Source organism: Triticum aestivum, chromosome 7D (assembly GCF_018294505.1).
Source record: "Triticum aestivum cultivar Chinese Spring chromosome 7D, IWGSC CS RefSeq v2.1, whole genome shotgun sequence".
Lineage (NCBI taxonomy): Eukaryota > Viridiplantae > Streptophyta > Magnoliopsida > Poales > Poaceae > Triticum > Triticum aestivum.
The window spans coordinates 329,671,266-329,680,608 of record NC_057814.1 but is presented as its reverse complement, the minus strand read 5'-3'; positions in this window follow the sequence as shown (position 1 = coordinate 329,680,608).

Here is a 9,343-nt window from a genome sequence, read left to right as displayed (position 1 = left end):
TAAGAATTTTGAGCAAGTTACTCATTAAGCAACACCTCACCCCCTTTTGATAGTATTGGCTTTTCCTATGGAATCAATGTGATCTTGGATCACTAAAAATAAAATGTAGAGTCTTGTGCTTTGAGCTTGAGCCAATCTTTTGTCCTTAGCATTTTGAGGGGTCCACTTTCTAATCCATGCCATGCCAATCATTGAGGTTTCCTAAAATGTTTATCTTGGAATAGTATTAGCTCAATGAGCTATATGTTGTTAATCATTACCAAAACCACCTAGGGATAGTTGCACTTTCAGAAGCTGATGAAATTGCCAAGAGGGCGTCAAGGCGTCAGCCCCAAGAGCCTGGTGTCTTCGAGGAACGGCTCTTCAAGCCTTCAGCAGCCCCTCCGGCAGCAGAACCTACGCCGCCTTAGGAGGAGCTCCCCCCGCCACCAACCTCAGGAGCTCCCGCCTGTGGACCGACCTCAAGAGCACGCCCGCTCCTCACGATCGAACCCCAGGAGGGGTGCTGGACTGAAGAATTCAAGGCATACCTGCTGCAAGGGACCCTGCCAGAGAAGGAGGAGGACGTAGAGCATGTGGCTCGTCAAGCTACAGCCTACTGCATCCAGGATGGTGAGCTATACCGAAAACGACCGAATGATGTTTCCTTGCGATGCATCTCCAGGGAGCAAGGGTGCGACCTGCTAGCTGACATACACGGCGGAGACTGCGGGCATCATTCGTCATCATGCACCTTGGTGGGCAAGGCGTTCCGCAGCGGGTTTTACTGGCCCACGGCACTCAACGACGCAACTGAGCTGGTGAGATCCTGCAAGGCCTGCCAGTTCCATGCCAAGCAAATCCACCAGCCTGCTTAGGGCCTCCAGACTATCCCACTCTCGTGGCCATTTGCGGTCTGGGGGCTGGACATCCTGGGCCCATTCCCTTGAGCGCCCGGGGGCCACCGCTACCTCTACGTCGCCATCGACAAGTTCACCAAGTGGGCGGAGGTGGAATCCGTCCGCACCATCCCAGCCGGCTCCGCAGTCAAGTTCATCAAGGGTCTCGTGAGTCGGTTCGGAGTCCCTAACCACATCATCACCGACAACAGCTCGCAGTTCACTAGCAATCTCTTCAAAACATATTGTGCTAACCTTGGAACGCAGATATGCTACACCTTAGTGGCACACCCCAGAAGCAGCGGCCAAGCTGAGGCACGACGAGCTCCAGTCCGTGTTGTGCTCCATCCGCACCACCGCCACCAAGCCAACGGGCGAGACTCTGTTCTTCCTCGTCTACGGAGCCGAAGCAGTTCTCCCTCACGAGGTCAAGCATCGATCCACACGGGTCCTGGCGTTTGACGAGGAATGTCAGGACGCCATGCGGGGGATCGACCTCATGCTGGGGGAGGAACGCCGCCGCCAAGCCTCGCTCTGAGCGGCAAGGTACCCGCAGGTGCTGCGGTGGTACCACTGCCGCAGCGTCCGCTCCAGGACGCTCGAGGTGGGCGGTCTCGTCCTGAGGTGGGTGCTCTCCAGGGAAGGGCTGCATAAGCTCTCACCCATGTGGGAGGGCCCATTTAGGATTGCCCGCGTCTTCAGGCCTAGCGCCATGCGCCTGGAGACGCAGGACGGTATCCCCATCCAGAACGCTTGGAACATCCAGCACCTCCGGAAGTTCTAACCATGAAGCAAGGCCGAGTGCCTGTGAAGGTCTCCGCTCGTGACACTCTCACGTAATAATGAGTGGGGCTGTACACGCTCCGGAGTCTCCGGAGAGCCGCCCTTCGGCTCTGGGGCTCCCTCCCACGTCCTAGTGGCAGCACTTAGCTCCGTGCTGGTGAGAAGACTAGACTAGGTGCCGGACGCGGCTGTTCATTTGCTTTCTGTAGTTGCTTTGCAACCTTCTTAATGGAATTTGGAGTTCTGGCGTTTCTCGATTGCTTGGTTGAGTTCCCCTTTTTTCCCTACTTCTTCGCTCATTTATTTGTTCTGCGCTAGGGAGGACGGCAGTTGCTCGACGCTCTCCCTCGTGCACATCGCGCGGGGGCCGGGTAGGTGTGTGCGTGCGCTGCGCTAGCCTAAACCACGCACACACCTCGCCAAAGCCCCATCGCTCCAGAGCTTCGGCTCCCTTGATTTTCGCGAGGCGCCCTCGATTGAGCTCGTGATTGGCGCACCCTCCTAAGTCCGTGCCCCACGGGTACCACGTGGTGCACTAGGCCATGACTAGCCCATGCCTGAGAGCTCGCGCAAGGAAGGATAAGGCACCCGACGGATGTCCTAACAAATTCTGCAGCTTTGCGACGCCTCCCGAGCTCAATGGCCCTTGAGTCAACAACAAGGAGGCCTCACCAGGTGCCGGAAGGCGCGCCCTCACGAGACAAGAAACTACACCGGGTGCATCAAGCTAAGTTATCTCTCTACGTCTACATAAAGCACAAATGCCACAACACAGCATAGAAACAATAAGCATAATATAGCGGCATGAAAATCACAGTTCATTACACGCCCTCACAGGGCCCCATACTTGTTTCCTGGAATGCAGGAAAAAAGGAAAGGGTGAACAAAAGCGGCACACACACCCGCAGTAGCTCACGAGGGTTGGCTCCCTGTGCCCCCAGGACTCAGCCGGAGCCCTCCTCGCGCTTCACCGGAGCATGGCGACGGGACAACCCGCCACCGTCCTCCAAGCGAGCTCGGCGGCGCGGCGGCTGGTCGTAGCCGCCGCCGCTAGAGCTCTCGCTGGAGGAGGTGCCACCACCGCTGGACGAGCCACGGACGTCCCCAAGAGCGAGCTCACCCTCAGCATCGTCGCAGCCATCGCCAAGGCCAAGCTCGTCGTCGCCGCCGTCGTCCTCTGGGCAGCACCCTGCGCGGCGACCATCTTCCCCAAACACCCTCACGAAGAGGGTCGCGGTGCCATCATACTTAAAATGGAGGGTACACCGCCTACTCAGGCCACGCTCGCGGGCGAACGTTTGCCATCCGTGGGCTAGGGCCACGTTGCCCGCGACGGAGACCTCCACCGCGACCCACGTGGCGTTGCTACAGCAACTGTCGGCCTGCAGCCAGAGGCCGTCAAGACCCTTGACCGGTAGTTCGCCGGCAAAGGAGCGCGGAAGCTGGAGCCTGGTGCCAGCCGGATTCTCCGACCACATGACGAACTCCGAGAGCACCTCTGCTGAATGGAAGCGCGGCCGAGGAGGCCGGGCGACCACGACACGCCTCCCCTCGGCGCAAGGGCTGCTCCGTCTAGAGCGACCTTCGCCGTGGGAGGAGACACCGCTGCGGCCGCCGAGGACGACGCTGGTCCCCGAAGGGGTACGACCGTGCCCCCGAGGAGCCATGGCAGGGGTCGCGGCGTGCTTGCGGGGATGGCCTCGCCCCCTCTTGGGCGGCGGCGAGCCGGGACCCTCCTGGCGAGCCTTCCCTTTCTCCGCAGCCGAGAACCTCTTCGTTGGCGCCATGGGAATGCAGCAAGGCGGCGAGGCGAGGAGGCAGAAGAAAAAGCGGGCGACAAGAAGAAGGAGATGAGCAACGGGGGCTCTACCTCTCTTCTCATTTATAGCCAGGAGGAGGCCAACCGTCGATCCCCACGATCCCACGCAATGATGATTTTCTTCTGCATGCAGCAGGGTCTCGTCAAGTCGAGGACGGTTGCCGAGGCAGCGTGGGGAAGCGGAGGCACCCATGTCCCGTCAATCGCCACGCGTCATTCAAGGCCGCAGGTGGTTGGGCCCGCGGCATTCCGCACTTGCCCTTTGGCTTCGCCTCGAAACCAAGTCTGAGCGCGCCTTGGGCCCGGGGGCTACTGTCGGCGTCCTGGGAACGGGGGTGCCCAGACTTGCCTGCCTGCGGCTCACGGCGTGGCTCCACCAACGTCCTAGCTTCGGCAGCAACAACTCAAGAACCGCGCGAGGGGCCAAGCCTCGTGAGGCGGACGACACCAAGACCTTCCTGGGGGCGGCCTCGCTAGGCTAGCTCCAGAAGAGCACAGATACCTATGCAGGGGTCATCTCACGGGGTTCATGTGACGTGAGCCATGACGACCAATGCCAGGTGGGCGCCAGCGGGCGTAGTGCACCAGTTTCTTCTTTTGTGCTAAAGACGCAAGCACAGGCGAGGAATTCCGAGGCGTCAGGCAAAGGTTTCCTTATCGGTGCAACGAGACCAAGACCGGCAGGACAGAGGTCACCACGGAGCCCACATCAGCGTCACCACCAGAGCCTTTGGCATGCAAATACCACCTTTTGTCAGGATAGCTTGTACTAGTTGTCTCCCTTCAAAATTGGCCGTTGTGGGATCCCTTCCCGCCTACATTTGGGAAGAGGACCAGGGCCTCTGTAAATAGGACTGGCCACCACCATAGGAGGCAACTCATCTTGGATTAGATCCATTCCATCCTCACACCCACCAGATCATCGAGCTCAAGAACACCTTTCCTCCGGAGGCTATTCACCCACTATACTAGTTCATCCTCAGCCCTCGAGGCAATCCACCACCACACTGGAGTAGGGTATTACACCACGCGGTGGCCCGAACCAGTATAAACCTCGGTGTCTCGTGTTCTTTGGGTTCATCGAGCTAGGCCATGGAATCGTTGGGTAGGCAAGCTGGGGAGAAAGAGTCCCTTGTGCGCACCCCCGACTTAGAACCTCCTAAGGGTCCACGGAACCCAAAATCCGAAAGGAAAGAAAAAGCAAAATCGCAAGAAGCATAAAGGACAAGTGACTCACCACAATGGTCTGCTCCAGTAGCTGCATCCATTCCTGCTCCGCCTAGACGTAGGTTTGCAAGTGGATGCGGTAGTCGGTGAACTGTAGGCGTAGGGCATCCACCACCGCATCCAGGTCGCTGGTGCTTGGCCCGCTTGTGGCCTCGTCGGCTCTCGCCCAGGGCCGCTGCATCAGAGTCACGGACTCGGCGCTGGTCCTACTCCCAACTGGCCTTGGCTCGAGGCTGCGCCTTGCGGGTTGTGGCCCGATGACCACCATGCCACCGGAACCCACGGGCGTGGCCTCCGTGTTCAGCAGCGGCGCCCCTCCACCGGGTGGCGTAGACTCCGGCACGTGGCCCCCGTCGACCTCGTGTTCGACGTCGTCGGCCGGGTCGGCTGCTAGCGGCGATTCCGCAATGACGTTCTAGTCGACATCTGGCGCATGATCATGTGTCTCATCACGGCCGGCTACTTTGGCGGCGGCGTGGGTGTCGGCCTTCACCCGGCGGGCCGGGTAGTGCGGCGACTTCGAGCAGCCCTCCCGGGGTGGCGACGAGTTCTCCTCTAAGGCTGGTTATGCCTGGTCCTCGGCGGCCCTCTCCCATGTCCCTACGGCGGCTTTCCACCCCTCGATCGAGGCCTCCACCACATCCTTCTTGGTGGCCACCAGATCCCTCCAAGCGGCTTGCTCCACCTCCTTGGGCTCCATGCCGGCTGGCAGGACCACGAGCTCCTCCTTGGTGGTCCTGGCCGGCTCGCCTCTGTTTGCGCCGCTCAATGCTCCTGGCCTGCCGGCTCCGCCTCTAGGCGCGTTCGAGGCGGCCGTCTCCGTCAGCTCAAGTGGGGCCCTGCGTGATGCACCGCGGGCATGATGGGAGAAGAAAAATGACACTGACACAAAAAGACAAAAAGAAACAAAGCAGAGCAAGAGTACTGACCCGTCAACCATGGGAATCGCCCGTTTCGGACCCACCGATGGGGTGAGGCGGCATTTCTTCTTGTTGGCCTTCTTCTAGCGCGCCAGCTGCATCATGGCCGGGCGTTTCCCGGCCAGCCGCTCCACTGTGTCCTTCCCGGGCAGACGCCTGGTGCCCGCTGGTCGGCCAGAAGTCCCAGCTCTGACTGTTTTCTGCAGCCGCCTCCGAGGGTCGATGCTGGCATCCGCCCCCTCAGGCGGGGGCACTTCACCATGGGCACCGCTCACTTCATCCCCGTTGTCGTCTGTCCATTTGCGAAGGGGATCTAGAGTCAGAGATTTACCGGCCTGGCCCGACCCGCTGGCTTAGGCGTGAAAGGAATGAGAAGATGGGTCTAGAGGGGGTGCTTAGACCCTTAACAAGTAAAAGTGTAAGTTTTTAGTTCCTTCAATTTAAGGTTGAGTGTAGCGCATGTTAAAGGGTGCACAATAAATTTTACACATGCATGGCAAGAGTATGAGTAACGGAAAGAGTAAAGCATGCTAGTGCAAGAATGTAAAGGGATGGGATTGGAGTGTGCAAACGCAATGGAGAAGCGGAGAATTTATGGCGTGGTTCTGATAGGTGGTGCTATCGTACATCCACATTGATTGAGACTTCAACCCACAAAGGGTAAGGGCTGCACGAGTCCACGGAGGGCTCCACCCATGAAGGGTCCACGAAGAAGCAACCTTGTCTATCCCACCATGGCCATCGCCCATGAAGGACATGCCTCACTCGGGTAGATCTTCACAGAGTAGGTGATCTCCTTGCCCTTACAAACTTCTTGGTTCAACTCCACATCATGTCGGAGGCTCCCAAGCGACACCGAACCAATCTAGGAGACACCACTCTCCAAAAGGTAATAGACGATGTGTTGATGATGAAGTCCTTGCTCTTGTGCTTCAAATGATAGTCTCCCCAACACTCAACTCTCTCTCCAACAAATTTGGCTATGGTGGAAGAAGGATTTGAGTGGAAAGCAATTTGGGGAAGGCTAGAAATCAAGGTTCAAATGGTAGGAATGGAATCTCTTGATCTCAATACATGAGTAGGTGGTTCTCTCGCAAAAAATGAATGGTGGAATTGTAGGCATGTTCTGATGGCTCTTCTCTGAGGAAGAGGGGGTGAAGGGGTATATATAGCCTCCACACAAAATCCAACCGTTACATACTTTTGACCCATCTCGGTGGCACCGATTAGAAAACTCTGTGGCACCGATTTGTATGAAAGTATGAACATTAGGAATCTCGGTGGGACCGACGGGAATAAATCAGTGGGACCGATGTCCTAGGGCTTAGGTCAAACCTCATCTCGGTGGCACCGATTGCATCATCTCGGTGGGACCTACCTGAAGCAATGAGGCAATAGAGAATCAGTCAAGCCATCTAGGTTGGACCGATTGCAACATCATGGTGAGACTGAAGTGATTGCAACAAGTCACAGAGAGCTAGCAAGGCCATATCGGTGGGACCGAATTTTTAGGGTTTTGGCAGTGGCTATGTTAAGACGAACTCGGTGGCTCCGGGTAGGAAATATCGGTGGGGCCGAGTTGGAATTAGGGTTTGGACATATTTGGATGGAGAAAGTGGCTGAGGGTTTTGGAGCAATATCACTAAGCACTTGAGCAAATAGATCATTAAGGAACACCTCATCCCCTTTGATTAGTATTGGCTTTCCTATGGACTCAATGTGATCTTGGATCACTTACACAAAAATGTAGAGTCTTGAGCTTTTGCCGATCTTTTTCCTTAGCATTTTGAAGGGGTCACATCCTCTTCTCCTCTTCTCCTTACATGATTAAACTTTTGAATATTCATCACGGGTTGACTTTCGGTCTTTTGAGTCTTCCTTGAAAACTCTCATCTCACGTGGTGTATATGGTGGGCACTCTCTCTCTGATATATTCAACTGTCGGTGATGGTCGCTCCTCCCTTCATCCCCGAGTGCATTACACTAAATTGTCTAGCAGAACTAAGGAGAAGCGACCCCCAGGACAACAGTCGGGGTTCTTCATCTCTGATATTTGCGACCGTCGGTGATGGTCGCTCTTCTCTTCCTTCCATGCATTACCAAAAGGTCGATAACGAGAAAGAAGAGGAAGAGCGATCCCCATGACAACAGTCGGCATTCTGCTTCTCTCATATACGGTGGACATTCCCTCACTATTTTTTCACTTTCATGTATGGAGTCCCAACAGACCTAACGTCAATCCAAAATGTCATTTAATGCTCTTTCCGGCAAATCTAAGGCACTCGATATTTCCTACATTCTAGCACAAGCCATGCTAAAATTCACGGAAAAATCCCAGCATGGCCTTTGCTAAAAAGGACATATCGAGCGCCTGAAATTTGCCGGAATGGAAATTAATATACACTCCGGCAAAACGTAGGCCACTCTGAGGTGTTCCCTGCAAACATAGGCCACTTGGGTACTAGTAGTACACAACACTGCATATGACATGTCATAGCTACTCATCCATGGAAATTGTCACAGCTACTGATCCACTACTCTACTACATCTATCAAAACATCTACATCAGCACCAACATGGGGATTTGGCTGGTCTCACCTCGAGATCGAAGGGGGTCTGTGACGGGGATGACAGCGGGGATGATCTAGGGCTCCTTGATTTCTGCAGAAGCAAAATATAAACAAAACAATTTATATCTACCTTCTACAACAAAATTCTACCTATCTATACTATTTAAAAAACCTACATTCTACAAAGTGTTACATATCAACTAAATCTATTAACTATGTTTGAATTTTTACTAATTTACTAAAAAAATCTACTCTATGCAAGAACAGAGTGAGGAGAGATGAGGGAGGGAGCAGGGGGTTGGAGGAGGGAGGAGGATCGGAGGAGGGAGAAGAGAATAGGAGGAGGAGGAGGAGGAGGAGGGGGAGGGAGGGGGTGGGAGAAGGGAGGAGGGAGGAGGATGGAGGAGAGAGGACGAAGGGGAGGAGGGCTAGCGGAGGAGGAGGGCATGTGCAGATGAGAGGAGGGAGGAGGGCTTGGCCAGAGGACGAGGGAGGAGGAGCGAGAGCAGGGAGGAGAGCGTACCGAGGAAGGAGGAGGGAGGACGGCGGTGGCGGAGGCAGAGTGAGGTAGCGGGGAGTGAGGGGAGGAAGAAGAAGGTCGGGCACGGGGGTAGGACTTGGGATAAGGCACCCATAGCAGTAGCACGTGCACAGGCGCGCGCTACTTCTAAGCCCAATAGCAGTAGCGCTTTTTCCTTAACAGGCGCTACTGCTAAGGCTAAGCATGTAAAAAATACATCAAAAATACATTGGTCATCAACGATCTTTTCGTGTAAAATATAAATTATTAGTATGAATCCTCACCGGTTTAGGAACCGGTGAAGATTCATATTGCGGCAACAAATCCTATACATAGAGTTCACTGAACACCAAGTGGTTGTAATAGTTTGAGAAGTAACATATTTAAGGTGGTAAACACCCTGTTCGCGGAGCGAGTTGGGACTATACTTAGTTCCAAGGAGGGGACTAAACTTAGCAGCAGCAAGGGTTGGCGAAAAGCGCTACTGCTAAGTACAATAGCAGCAGCACGCTTTCAAAAAATGCACTACTACTATAACTAGTCTGGCGGCAACCTCATGCCAACTGTAGTAGCAGCGCTGTTTAGTAGAGATGCGCTACTGCTACGTGGATATCAGTAGCGCGGTT